General features: G+C 40.1%; 1 protein-coding gene across 2 annotated transcripts in view; it reads left to right on the top strand.

Moving 5' to 3' along the window:
* Nucleotides 1-4315: 4315 nt before the first annotated feature.
* LOC105277046 (lachesin) overlaps nt 4316-14770 on the top strand; it is a 137229-nt gene continuing 126774 nt past the window's right edge. For both annotated transcript variants that reach the window (XM_011335183.3, XM_026968704.1), the window contains exon 1: nt 4316-4881. The gene's annotated coding sequence lies outside the window, so the exon portion shown is untranslated. The remainder of the gene's footprint in view (nt 4882-14770) is intronic.

Genomic DNA, 14770 nt, shown 5'->3' with positions numbered 1-14770 from the left:
CGAGATTAAAAAGACGAAAGAAATGTGGAACGCTTGCGAGACGAGAAGGGTGACGGAAACTCTTATCCTTCGAACTTGTCTGCTGACTATTTGATAAACTCTGAAATTGATTGCGTAAGCATGGAAAACGACGTGCGCACGTGCGACATTTAGATTAATGTGAACATGATACGAAAGGAAAATTCATTAAAAAACGCTTCATAATTTAGTTACGAAAACAAATACAATAGCAGTAATAAAGTGAGTACACTGCACTAAGCTGTTACACCGTAATTTGATATTGTATATTAAATATCCGATATATATACATTAAATATATTAATATAAATATATGTAATTAAACATACATTAAACATAAATTAAACACGCATGAACAATCTAGCTTGATATTTAACGTAGAAAGATAAACAGGTTGTTCCCGTTTGAATAAACATTACGAACGCTTATACGTTTATCAGGTACGAGTTAAATATCTCTTTGCGATACGTTTCACTCTGCGTTCTCATATTGCACCGCGTTCTCGCAATAATCGATTTAATTAAATTCTCCATCTACAATAGTTATCGTCGGAAGTTCGCCGATCGATCCCGTTTACCTGCGAAACTTTAAATGCATACGCGTTATGGCACAAATATAATTCTGCGCAACGAGCTGCTTTATTCGCGATAGACGCGGTGCATTAGGCACACCCCGTACACGCGTCCCCGTGCGCGATAATGCACGGTGGATAAACGTAACGAAGATTTTAATGCAAATATTTGTTTGCCACATAACACGGAAACTTGTCGCACTGAAACTCGATGCTGGCGACGGCAATCGGTGCCGCGATAAAATGAAAGTTTTAATCGAGAAGTAGAAAATGACGTTTTTCGAAAATGTGAGATTGTTGATTATTAAAAGTTAGATGAGATTTACTATAGGATATTTAATTCTACATCAAGATTGGCCAAACGTATACTGTTTATATATATAATTGTCGAGTCAATGGTATCTGTGTATGTGTTATTCTATATCTATCATTTTATGGTATTACCGACTGGTTATTATAAGGTAACGGATTATCGATCCGTTTTATCGATAGCGATGTCAACGTTGCCGATAGATCTGTAACGCGATATCCCGCGCGAGCGCCTAGCAGTAGCGAGCGAACCGCCCTTCCGTAAATTTGTAAAACCTGAAACGTACATAAAAAAATAAAATATTGTGCGAGTCAACAACGTAGTCAAGATTGAACAAATCTTAAATAAATTAATGATCGCGTAAAGGTCAGTCGTCTTCGTGCGATAAAAGAGGAAGAAGAGCTGAGACCATCGACCTTAATTGCGAATCTTGTTTATGTCTAAGACCGATTTGTCACATCATAATTATATAACATTAATAAATACTACACACCACGTTATTACATACGTACAAAAATGTTTAAAATACTTTTATTTTTTAGTATAATTTATCTTTTGTTTTTTGTAATTAAATATTAAAGGAATAAAATACCTGTTATGTATATTTTCAGGAGTGGCAACGAATGGATCGGTAGCCGGAGAAAAGTGCGCATCGCGAGTGCCGTTTATTCTGTTCCGCGTTTTCCGTATTTTCGCAAACAGTTTTCGTGACCGTAACCAACCGTGTTTTCGCGAGTGTCGTGTCAGAAGTGCCGTATCTTGTCGGGCGAATTAACCGTGTTTTCACGAGCGAGTGAGTGCCATGAAGGAGCAACCATCGATGTATCGCCGAGAAGAGAAAGAGGCCTAGGAGGCATCACGTAATGGCTGAGCGATCGCGAGGTGAGTAACTGCATATATTTTATATATATGTATATAACATAATTATATATAGAATATATCTGTATATAAAATAATTGGCAGTTCTCCGATTTTTTCTTTACATTAATAATATAATATTAACATAGAAAAATCCTGAAAAGCAACATTACTTTTACAACAACCCGCAATGCACATTCGTGTAAGACACTTCATTGAACTTAGTGAACGATAAATATAATGAACAATTTAAGATTTAAGAACATTTGTTTACTCTGCGATGTGGGCTCCTGTCACGGCGATACTCGACGTCTTCTCGAGCGAGATTGGTGCACAGGGGACGGGGGAAGGAATGAGTTAAACTTTTAACGAGCTTTCTTCCTTCCTCCTCTCAGTCCTCTTAAAGTTCCCCGAGAACGGCGCAAGTCCTCTCGCGTTTCTGTTTCATCGTGTTTCCCGTCGCGACGAATGCCGAACTTCCTCCTATCGTTCTGCGATGACACAGGTCTGCATTTATCCGCGGCCGTCCATCCATCACGGTACACGAAGCTTCTCGGCGAAGTGGCGCGTGATTTATCTGCACGGTGAATGCGCTGGTCAAAATCGCTCGGACGGGAAAAGCCGGCGCGCCCGCGACGGACGTTTGCGTTTACGTTTCGCTGTCCAAAATTAAAAGCGGTTGTGGCACGTTTCTCGTTTACACCTGACACCTGTAATGCGGTAGCCATCGGGCCAGTCTATAAATTCATTGAGTACAGGAGACACATGCGCGTGATAATCAAAAGTATATAATATATCTGTGACGATGGGATACCTCTCAAAGTGATGTATTACGCGTCCCGTTTAAGGGGGGAGCCTGCTTTAGAACGCTGAAAATAAGGTATAATTTTACGAATTGTTTTGGAGAAACTATACAGCGGATCATTATAAAACTTTGATGCGTTTATTATTTTTGGATGAAATTTGGAGGCAGGAGAATGCTCACCAATTTACAATGCCGGCTGCACTAAGATGCCTCCAGGACGACCTCTACAGGCGATATATTCAAATCAAAAAATAATTTTTTTTATCTTTAAACATGTACTAATAAATGCATCAAAGTTTTATAATGATCCGCTGTATAGTTTCTCCAAAAACAATTCGTAAAATATACCTTATTTTCAGCGTTCTAAAGCAGGCTCCCCCTTAATAGGTGAATAATGAAGTCGAATAATTGATTCTATTGGCCAAGATTTTATCTCGTTTATTGATTACGTTCCGGTTGCGTTCACGCGCAATTACTTAACGTATCACTCTTTATCCGAATTACAGTCATGTCATAAATATCTCTTATCACGAAATACACCGTAGTCTAGAAAGCACTTTCGTATTTATGATAACGTGTACAAAACCCACGTGGTATGCACTACGCATTATAATTGGATGGCGAGCATAACGAAAAATAATATGTATTCTGTTCTCTCTCTTCCTCTTTCTCTTTCTTTTCTCTAGTCGCTCTTGGAAGCTTCCGGCACGTGGCCGAGATTCCCCCGCGATATCGCGAGAATGGCAATTATTTCGTTGGAAGAATTTTCCTGAAACGTTTCCGGAATTTTCGTGCAAAGTTAATGGAATTTGAAGGGGAAAGTTACGATGGCCTCCAACACCTGCCATAGTAGGATATTCCGTGTGCGTGCGCGAACAGTTGTTAGTAGTGGCATCGTTTTCGAAATAATAATAATTTCACATAAATTTGCGTTTTCTTTCGACGTGCGAATAATATTATTTAATGTGTGCACCGTGCATCGAGCTTGCGTGCCGAATACGAACCGTGTTGTAAAAACAGAAATATAAATGAAGAGTTTTTCGTGAAAATACTGCAAACTCCACTCCTCTTTCTGCAGACACTTATATTTGACAGAAAATATTGGATAAAATATTTATTACACGAAATAGCGTGTTATATAATCATTTTATACTTATTATAATTTATTTTATACGACGTAGCTTTGCAGATACAAACTCAAACAATCCACTAATTGGAGAATGTTGAGAAATAAAAAATATTTTATATCCTGCTTTTGCATGGCAATCTTCTAGAATGGCTGAGACTACAAAAGACCTTATAATGCAACTCACAATACAAGTCCCTCAAGGACTTAATTGTGGAGGCTAAAATTCTATGAAACATAGTCGTGGAAAGTAAGAGGCTAATAAAAATGAACTAAAAAGCCACCGGTAATCGACAGTACAGATGCTCGCGGTAACGATTCGTTCTCGTCGTTTCCTCTCTCCTCGACGCCGACCGTGATTCGCGTATCCGGTGAATTCTCGTGTTGCCAGCAACACGTGATATTCTGAGGTCTTTTCCTTGTATCCCGTTGCATCAAAAACCCGCATGCGTGCGATGCATAAGGACGAGCCATGCCGACGAGTCACATCGCGATTTCTCAACGGGAACAGGATGCGCGGGCCGATCGGTCGATCATGCGCGAGCTTTTCGAACTTCCGGCCGGCCGGAGATCGGCGGCCCGGTTGTAAGAGAGCAGTCAGTGCAGTCAGCGCAGTCAATGCAGCCGGTGATTCCCGCGGACCCTTTCTCGGGGCCGAAGGCGTCGATTCTGTTAGCGGGAAAGTGCCGCCGCGAGGGGTGCGTTTCGAAAAGGCACTTTGCCGCTCCAGGAGTGGCTAGACGCATCGTTGGTGGGGATATTATAGCGAGAGAGGAGCCGAGAGGGGCGAGAAGGAGAGAGCAGCGAGGGGGTGAGATAAGCAGACAGAGCGAGCGGAACAGAGAAAGAGAGAGAGGGGAGTCAGGTAGATAGAGAGGGTTGCGGGCGAGAGGGTGGAGAGACGGTCCGGAGGGATGGAGACCGTGAGAGCGTGAGAGGCTAGCGATTGTGCTACAGTCGCACCGCGACACCCCCACGAGCGAAACCGCGCGCGGCAACCCGTACTCTCGTGTATAGAGCCGTGTACGTGTATTGCAAAATAGGGTCCGCGAACAGTGCTATGCTTTTGAGACCGCGATTGGACAGGTGTCCTCCGTTTTCGTCATCGTTGATCTTACCCTCGTCGTTTTTCTTCAGGTGGGAGCATCAGCAAAGTCCGTAAAGGAGCAACGTAGCGCAGCATTTCTACTGGAGTGAGTTTTTTGTTTGTGCAAGATCTTGCAGTTTGCATGTTTGTCTCTGTTTTTGACTGTTCTATAAGTACAAGTAAAAATGTCGAATTTTTAAATTATAAACGGTTTATATACTCGATTGCCTTGATAAGATAAAAATGTAAATTAACATCTGAATCTTTAGTCAAACTTAAATTTTTTAAGTAGAATTGTTCCCGACGATCGACTTGTTAGATACTGAAAGTTGAAAAGTTGGAATAGCGCGACGATGTCAAATATTTGTTAAGTCGATTTCATGTTCTTCAAATTACTGCTCAAAATGCGGTGCGTCTTTTACAATAATTTATTCAGATTTTAGTAGGATATATTCAGAATTAATTTAATAAACTTTCTTAGAATCATCAGAAACGATATGCGATTCTAGGTTTTTAATTAATTAATTGCATTATTACTTATCCCATTTTAATTATAAATATAAGTTATCGTCTTTATAAATTTTGACGTGAATTAATAATAGATGTCTAAGAAAGAAAAGATTAAATTAGACACACACTTAGTAACACTTACAGTTGAGAATACATTGCTGCATCCCATATACAGATGTCAACATAGTGTGTTTGGAAATAACGTTCGAAGAAAACTAATTCTTCATTTCTATTCTTTTTTATAGTGATAGCAAAACTATGCTAAAAACTTTGTGCATAAAAATAATGAAAATTAAAATTTATCTTTTTATTATACATTGCTCGAGATATGTTTCGATTCTATATTTTATTTTTTGTAGCTTAATAAACTTTTTGTTCGATTTATATAACTTAATTGAATGAGTTTAATATATCCAATGTCCCGGTGTTTTCAAATATTATTGTTATCTAACATTTTGGATACACTAAAGATAAATTTTAATCAACGAAATTAAATTCTTTTTCGAAACGAAAATTCAATAAATATATATTGGATTTATACAAAATTTAATTTAATTCATTGGAGTGTGAATTCGAAGATATAGAGGAATGAAACTTTAAAATAATATAGTATACAGTGTCCTCTTTTTTTCTTCTTTTAATATCAGAGTTTTCATCTTGGCTAGCTGTATTTTTAAGTACTGCAATCAAAAGTTAAATTACCAAATATATCAGCCCCTATTGATAACTTACTAATTTATTAAATTTTTCTGGAAGAGAAGAATTCATGCGATATTAACCGAATAGTATTAACGTGATTTTCGCATCGCTTTCTTGGGACAAAATTAATTTCGCGGAGACTTACCCAAGTAATTACACACGTTCGCCACACCAAATTGAGTATTGTATCGAAGCAGAAGAATGTTTGTATTTTTCGATGACGGCCGATGGAAGAATTATTCCTCAAGATTGATTTGTAGAAATATCATTAAGGTGCAAAGAAAAGTATGCGGACCTTTGCGCGATTCAACGGCGACCTGTTGATGATCTTTCTTCCCGGCTCGGTGCGTTTCAAGAAACACTCTCGGGAATTACGCGCACGTTTAACCCTTGCAAGTGCCGTATACAGAAAGCCCGATGGTCACGAATCTCGATATTGTAGATATAAAAGAATATTATAGATATAAATGAATAAAAAAGATAATCGACAGAAAAAGAATGTACTTTTCACAATATCAAATAATGCTTTTCATAAAATACATACAGTAAATAAATACAGTAATCTTACAGATCACTTAAGTTAACAAATTAGAAAGGTATTTAACACAGAATCATTGTTTCACGAACAGAATTAGCATATGTAATATGCGACGTGTCCTCTTCATCTATTTGCCTATTCAGTCACATCTTCTGCTCCGGTGTAATCTCTTTGGGCTGTTTGGGCGAATTCGATAGAAACCTGTTGAAGATACGGCATCTTGGCCGATATGGAATCGCATGTCCGATTGCTAATATTGATCACAACGGTCGCCGAAGTCGCTTCTTTGACAGAATCGAGCTGAATTGTTGCGAAAGTTTCATTAACTCCGGCCAATACGCAATGAGACGCGATCACAAAAATAATATTCGCGAGAAGCAATAACTTGTTCATTCGTGTCTCGCTCTCATCATTCAACGTTCAAAACCTGCTCTCGCGAGTTTTTCATTTCAGTTATATTGAATATTAAGGCGTCATGATTCGCTCCTCTTAAGCTCGAATGGTATTTATCGATTCGCACTTGCAAGTATTGATAACAGAATTGGCATTCGAAGCGCAATGAAATCCGCTGATTTAAAAATATATATTAAAATAAAAATATCTATCTTTGTCATTTATGCTACTATACTTCTTAATCTCAAAGATACAAAACGAACAAATCTACTTATAAACACTAATGAGAGATAAATGTTAGAACAAAATAGTCTCATGTTTATCACATTTAGTTTCACGTGTTCGTGAGAAATCACATTTGTATGCGTGTGAGTTCAGATAAAGCTCAAATTACTCTAAATGGATGCAACTCTATCGACGCGCGGGTTCCTTTCAATCGCTTTTCCGATTTCTCCCATGTATGGATATACATAAGGAACTCCTTTTCAGCCCCGTTTCGAACATCTGTGTACCGTCCCTCGTCTCTCGTGGACTCGCTTTTGGAGTGTTGCCAATGACTTTTGGCTGACTGGTAGGACCTGTTGATGACTGCAATTCGCGCATTCTGCATGTTCAATCGTATATATTTTTTATCGCTGACGCTTGCGAGGTTCTCTTCATTACCGTACTCATGGCATAAACGAGTTATTTCTCGCTTTTTCAGCGGAACATTTTAAAAAATTCTTATATTGGAAAACTGAAAAATACTGTTGAGAGACAGTTGCGAAACTACGCGCGTACACCACTATTCAATAATACGCAAATTACAGAAAAAGAAATAATTACAGCACAAATCAAACGAAGTTAGAAATGCAAACATTTTCATCAACGCAACGCGACGCGACTTTTTTATCGACTCATCAGGCTCTGCTTTGATTGCACAAGAGAAGCACATTTACATTTCATTCGACTCGTGTCCGAATCTTTTTTCTTTATACTTTTCTTTTTTCGAGAAATCCCGACGAGTCCATGTTTCTTATTCAGTGCATGTCCGCAATATTTTCAGGTCTAATAGGATCGGAGGGCTCGCGAGACGTTCTCGGTTCTATCTTTTCGTTGTTTGCCGCTTTCCCAATTTTTCGTGTGCGCGATCTGCGCTGCGTGCCAATTTCGTGCGGCTATAACTTTTCCCTACCGTCGCGGAACATCGGTTTCTCGATTTTAGCGCACCGCTGCCCAATCGTTACAAATAGTACGTGACGACACAATCCTCGCCAATCTGTCGGGGAAATATTTTTCGAATGGACGCAGAAGCGTCGTTCTCTGGGTCTCTGCGGACCGATTATTGCGGCTGTGTTTAATTTCTCAGGAGAGAGCATAATTACGGGCAAATTACGTACCGTTTTCAAGCGCAGGTGTAAGCGCCCATGGTACATTATTTTCGATCGTAATAACACAGTGTTTCGTTATCTGGTAGTTAAACGTTTGCACCGCGCGAAAAGTTGAAACTATGTGCACTAAAAGAAAAATATAATACAAGAGTTTCGTCCGACCAAGTGTTATCTATGTTTCGTCTATTAATCAAGCGGGAAGCGGTGAAGTCAAAAACGCGCATGATTTTTATAAAGTTTGCAAAACGTAACTCGACTGAAGCTGCAATCTGGAAATTTAAAGCGTTCATTAAACACGCGTTCGTGGCTAAAGCAAAGTTACGAGCGTAACTTCTCGCCTTGCGTTCCGTTTTGTGCGTCCCACGCGGATGATCTTTATCCGCGCGACGTTTTTCGGCCTTGCTTAATGAAATTCGGCCCGGTTCTACCGCAGCATTCTAATGAGATGCTCGTGTACGGCGCACTTAATCCGCGCGAGCAGAAACATTTACATTCTGGAGTGCAAATTCATTGTTTCGCGCGCGCGGTTGCGGCACTTTGCGACCGCAAGACGGATTCCCTGAAATTTCAAGCACTTTTCTTAAAAGACTCGCCACCGTTGTCGCCGCTGGTCGCCGGCGATAATCAAGCCCACGTTCCGGCCCATCTTTTCCCTGTTTCATTTCTGGGCCAGTTTTAGAGTTCCAAGCGCAAAGAGTCGGCGAGCTTCTTAATTATTTCTCATACGCCGCGCGCGGATCCACCGACGCGCGAGAAATGGTTTTTCTCGCTGCACCCTTTTCATCTATCTCTCGGTCCTTGCTGGCTGCATCCATTCTGAATGTAATCCCACGAGTTACGTTCTTGCTGCGTGACTGCTCGGCACGAATACAAACCATTGTGTAACTGTTGTTTATATGGCTTCAACTGTTACAGCTCTTCGATTGTATCGTTTATTTTTGCTTTCTTCAGCGTAACTATCAATGAATGATGCTCGCGTTAATCCTTAAATATACCGGGTTCGGTATCGATTTCGTATCAGGAAAGGTCTATCAACGGCCAATTATCTTCAAGTTTGTAAATAAATTATTTGTGCCGAGCTTGTAATAGATCTCTTGCAGTGGAATGAAACTCGCACACACACGTACACACACACGCTGAAGCGAAATTAATTATTGGATGCCGTACAACGTTTAAAAATATTATTAGTGTAGATGTAGCGGGTTCGAACTCGAGGGAGGAAATTCTATTCTACCCATTAACTCTCGGAATTTAACTCTATCAGCCCTTAGCGAGATGAGAATATCGTTACAACGTTATTCACCCCGTTCGCAAACGAGTGAGCGTTTCGCGCGCGGACGCCAGGTCAGGAAGTGGTCTCAGTGGCGGTAAACGCAGCGCTGATACCCTTTGCCCTTCTTTTTCTCTGGCATTTCTCGTCGCTGTTCTCGCGATGCGTTCTTCCGGCGTGGCTGATGGGCCCCGTCCGTCCGTGACGACCATTAACCATTCCGACGCAATTTTCGCCAGAACGGATGGAAAAACTTCTCGTTCTCTCCGCTCCGTGTATACGTCACACACTCGCGCGTACGTACGTGTTGCACACCGGTCTTCCGTGCTTGCGTGCTAATGCCCTTCGCATTTCCCGTATTTTCCGTGGCCGACTTGGTCGGTGCTCCGCGATCCTCGGGGGAGATTCATTCGAGTGATGCAGCAGCTGAGCCCTCTTCCCTCGCCGCATAGAAATCGACGTGCGAATTACAAGATCCGACAAATCGATTCTTCTCCAGTTGCCGTGAGTTAACACAGTTGAAATTTCATGATGTGCGCGTTATAAGCGGTTGTTAATATTTTAAGCCAAGACATCGACGACGTTTAGAGAAAACTGGAAGAGAAGTCTTGAAGCGACGGTTTTGTGTAAATAATAAGAAACAAAAGAAAGAATGTTCTTCTCTCTCTTTTGTGTAAACGTTGCATTTTGAAATAGTAACTTTAAACAAATTTGTTTTGAAGTTCTTGTGGTATTTTAACGAATTCTCTCTCGTATAATTTTCTTATATTTTTCATATAACTTTAAGTTCGCTGCTTCGGTTTCGGGGAGTTTCGGGATTAACAAGTCATGCAGAGACGAAAACTGGCGCGGGTTAATTAAAAGTTCCGCGCAATCGGTCCGTAAGGACGCGACACAGATGCGCGATTCCCGCGCCGAAACGAAAGGGTGAGATCCCCGCGGGAAGGAAGAAAAGGGTCTCGGCAAGGAGCGCGTGTCCCTCCGTCGTTTCTTCGAGGTAGGCGGCCGCTGGATGATTGCCAATGAATGCTTAAACGGAAAGAACCTGTTGATAATGGCGTGATATAATGCTCGATTCGACTCGCTTCTACCTTCGACTTTCACGGTTTCACCCCTTTCGCCACTCCCGCCTCCTCCTCGATCTCGACACGGTCTCCCGCGATTTTTATTCGTTTCCGTACGAGCGCGTGATTCATTCTCGCCGACATATTATGAGATTTATGACGTATGCTGGGAAAAGTATCGCGCGACAAGCGAGTTCGCCTTTTTTTTTCGTGAAAAGACATTGTTAATAAATTTCTTGCACTTCTTAGTTGCACCCTGCTGCGGCACCCATATAGTATAGTTGACGTTGGATGCAGTTTAAGATTTGTTTGTCTATCTTAATCGAAAACTCGATCATTAGAGAGCATTTAAATCGCGAGGGATCTTTTTCTGTATAAATACATGAATACGAGATCTTCATATGCGGGAGTTCTCGAAAGGGGTGATTGGAGAACGGGTGTACGTTTCCGCAACGCATCTGTAACGTTGGCCATTAAACGTCCATTTGCGTGCAAATAATAACCGACGCTTCTGACGTTCGTCTCTTTTTTTTCCGCAGCAGTCGAATTTCAGATTGCGCTTTAATATCGGCCGTCCGCTTAATCCGCGATGACGCTTTTTCTGGGATTTCCGAACGCTTTATTACAAAAAAGGTTCCGCCCGGTCCGATGGCCGGCAGATGTCACGAGCGCAGCTTTTTTTTGTTCTCGTGTCCTCTCGTGTGTCGTAACGTATTCGTTCGACCCGCAGTTTCGTTCAGCGAAACGGATTTCTGGCGAAGAGCGGTGAAAATAAGGCACGGATTCACCGCACGCTGACAGAAGGAAGGAAAAACGGAATTCTGTACTATCGAGCAAATGCACAGCGATGTGGACAGAAAGTTGAAAAAAATCTACGAGATATTACGATAGAGTAAATTTACAGGAAATCATTTTCTCTGCGCGTCGTAATTTTCTTACGCGTCATAATTGATACGAGGATGATATGTGGGAAATATTTTTAAGTGTATTAAAATATTACTTACCATTAAAATATTATTTACCATTAGTATTCATCTCGTTAATAAATCGCTTTAAATTAAAACAAGTTTTATTAATATTAAAATGACAGTTTACATGATCTTAGAAGAAAGGAGAAAGATCATTAATCATTAATCGGAGCATAACATGTACAAGCGAGCGATCAGTTCGCGAGTTAATCGAGGGTTTTCTGAAACTCCAGATTCACATTTGTTAATTCAATATCAAACAGCCGTTTTCGCTTTTCAAGTGATAGTAAATTGAACGCCGAGCGGCGACGCGTCGCTCTTGGGAAAATTCCGGATTAAAGCCGGCGACGTCGACGCCACCGGCGCCATGCGCTTCGCCCCTTAGTCAATGCACTTAATGGATAAACTTCGAAATAAACGCTCATCGATACACAGCTGAGTATAGACGTACTATATCGACGTATTATAACGTGGAGTTTTCGTCGACCTTTCAAAGTCCAAGTTACTGTATTCATATCCGCGCGAACAAACTTGCGAACGGGAACGCCGCGGTTATTGTCGCCCGCATTCGAATAATCGACCGTAATTTTCATACCAGCTATTAAATACCGTTATTGAATCACACGGGAATTCGACAGCAAACGTAAACGAGAACACGCTGCTCGTTTGATGTAATTGATCTGTTAAGAATGATTTTGTGCAATCGTTTTGTAACCGTTGTGCTTTATGGATTTTTTATTGATGTGGAAATTCACGCGGATGGAATGAACTATAAGAATGTAATTAACATTATTAGCGTACATGCGATGGAAAACATAAAATTGCAAGTAAGTTTGCATGTTTGTTGCATGAAAGCATCAAAGCAAGTTTTATTTCAATTCGTTTTGAATATCTTCTATCGTTTTCTGTAAATTGTTGCGCGACAACAAATCGTTAAACTTTGTGCCAGTCTGTCTGTGACAGTCTGGTAACTACTGCTTCGCGTCACTTTTACGAATTTACACATTTGCTTGAAACATAGAGCAGAAAAATGAAAACTGAAGTCCAATGCAAATATAATTCTTTTGTGTCTGAACTCTAAATAATACAACCGTGCAGATTTGAAAGTAAAGAATTATTTTCGCAAAGTTTTGTTGTTCAAAATCGACATTACATAGAAAATTTATGCTTTTCTATTATTTAATTCATTTTCTTTATTTATTACTTTGTTATTATTAAGCAATACGGAAGTTCTACAAACACATACAGAATCAGTTTAATTACCTACGTGATCTTTCTTGCTTTAATTCTCGTCTCATTTCACGACACGTTTGCTAATTGAGCGTATTGCATACACGAAATGATTCTCTTTGATCTTTAAATGAGCTTCATGTTCTTGTTCAAACCGACTGTAAGCGCCATGCTTGAAATTCATTTCTACGATGATATCGCCAGTCGACCGACATATTGTCGCAGGTTCGAACGGTCGGTTTTGCTCTTCTTCGACGATCTTCGGAGGTTACGAGACACCGAATCGCTGAACTTTACATCCGTTCCCGACACTTCTTGTCCCGATTCCGTGCTATTCCGCCACCTCAAGCATCTCCCAACCCTCCCTCGTCCAACCCCGGTGTCTCCGATACCCGAAGGATACCGTAGGCGGGCGTGCCGAGCATTTCAATAAAAGACACCCTGCAGCAGACAGCGGGGCTGGTGGTCACGGAGGTGGCGAACTGGCGTAAAGCGATACTCACCCTCATTCACTCCCTTTTGCGTGGCTGTCCGACAGCGTATGTCCCTCGCGGGCATTATTTCCGTTTTAACGGCGCAGCGACGTGCGGCCGCGGAAAAAAAGAGAAGAGAAACTGGAAACTGTGCGAGTGTGGTAATTTACGGGCCGGGCGATGATCACGGAAATTCATAAACGTTCACGAACATGAATGACGCTGTAATCAACTGCGGTATTCTTCTCCGGAATTAGCGTTTTCTCTTTCCTCGTTTATTATTTTTTTTTAAATAAAATGTCGCTTGGCTTTACACTGTAGTAATTTCGCTCAATGTCGCGGTAGTTTGAAAAATGCATGAGGGTTTTGTCATAAATACGTAATTTTTTGCAACATAAATCTTTTCAATCTTCTACATTGTACGAAAAATATAAAATTCTGTAGAAGTATAAACTCTCAATGTGTATGTCTTCGAAAATATAAAATATATAAAATTGCGTGGCAATAAAAAATGGTATTAAAAATGGTGGTATTAAAATAAATATCTAAATCCAAATGGACATTTCAGCTAATATTACATTACGAATTCAAATTGTTGTAAATTTTAGATTTCTGATATTGAAAAATTTTAATAATGTAAGTAAAATAGTAGAATCTTCTCTATAATGTATTTTCAGGAATTCTTATTTTTAGAAAATAGAAGAGTGTATCAAATCTCTTTCTTGATATTTCCACCGTTACATAAATTTCTAATTTCAGAGAAACATGTAGGCAATTCGATTAAAATGAAATTACAATATAAGAAACTCAACTACAGAAGCTCGTAATAACGAGATTCTACTGTTCGAAGATCTCTATTTTAATATTAAATTTCTGAGGCATTGTAATTTACGCGGTAGCGATGGGTAGGAAATAAAATACCTTTCTTGAATACACAAGACGCTATTCTCATTGCAGTGTTCAACATTCTTAGCGTTCCGCTGCAAGTTTCTGTTTATATTCTGAATAATTTTATAGAATAATTCTGCCCATATTTCATTTTATGCTTCATTCTATATCGCTGTTACTAAATATAAAATAGCTTCTATTTGCAATATCATAATATATCATAATATATCATAATATGAAAGAATAAAACAAATCGCTATTTTTTATAATATTTCCCACATAATACGTAGAATAATTTCATATTTCCTTGACTAGAGAATGAGCGTTTCATCACGAAGCGAGCAAAGAATAATTAGCGCCACTCCACCTCTTCTTACCGAGCAACTTGTCAAACAGCTTATTGAAGTTCTTTTTCGCGAGGAGCGCCTTTGGGCGCTCGTCGGAGAAGGATAATCAACGTAGATTTATTATACCGTCGAGGAAAAGAGAGAAAGAGAAAGAGAGAATGAGAGAGAAAGAAGCTCTACTGGTGCGCGAATTCCCCTCGCTGCCTTTTAAGGCGCTAACAATAGTCGTCTGCGCTGCCTCTTCG

This window comes from Ooceraea biroi, chromosome 3 (genome assembly GCF_003672135.1).
Source record: "Ooceraea biroi isolate clonal line C1 chromosome 3, Obir_v5.4, whole genome shotgun sequence".
Lineage (NCBI taxonomy): Eukaryota > Metazoa > Arthropoda > Insecta > Hymenoptera > Formicidae > Ooceraea > Ooceraea biroi.
Note: the sequence above shows the minus strand (reverse complement) of the source record. Positions and strands in the feature narration are given on the sequence as shown.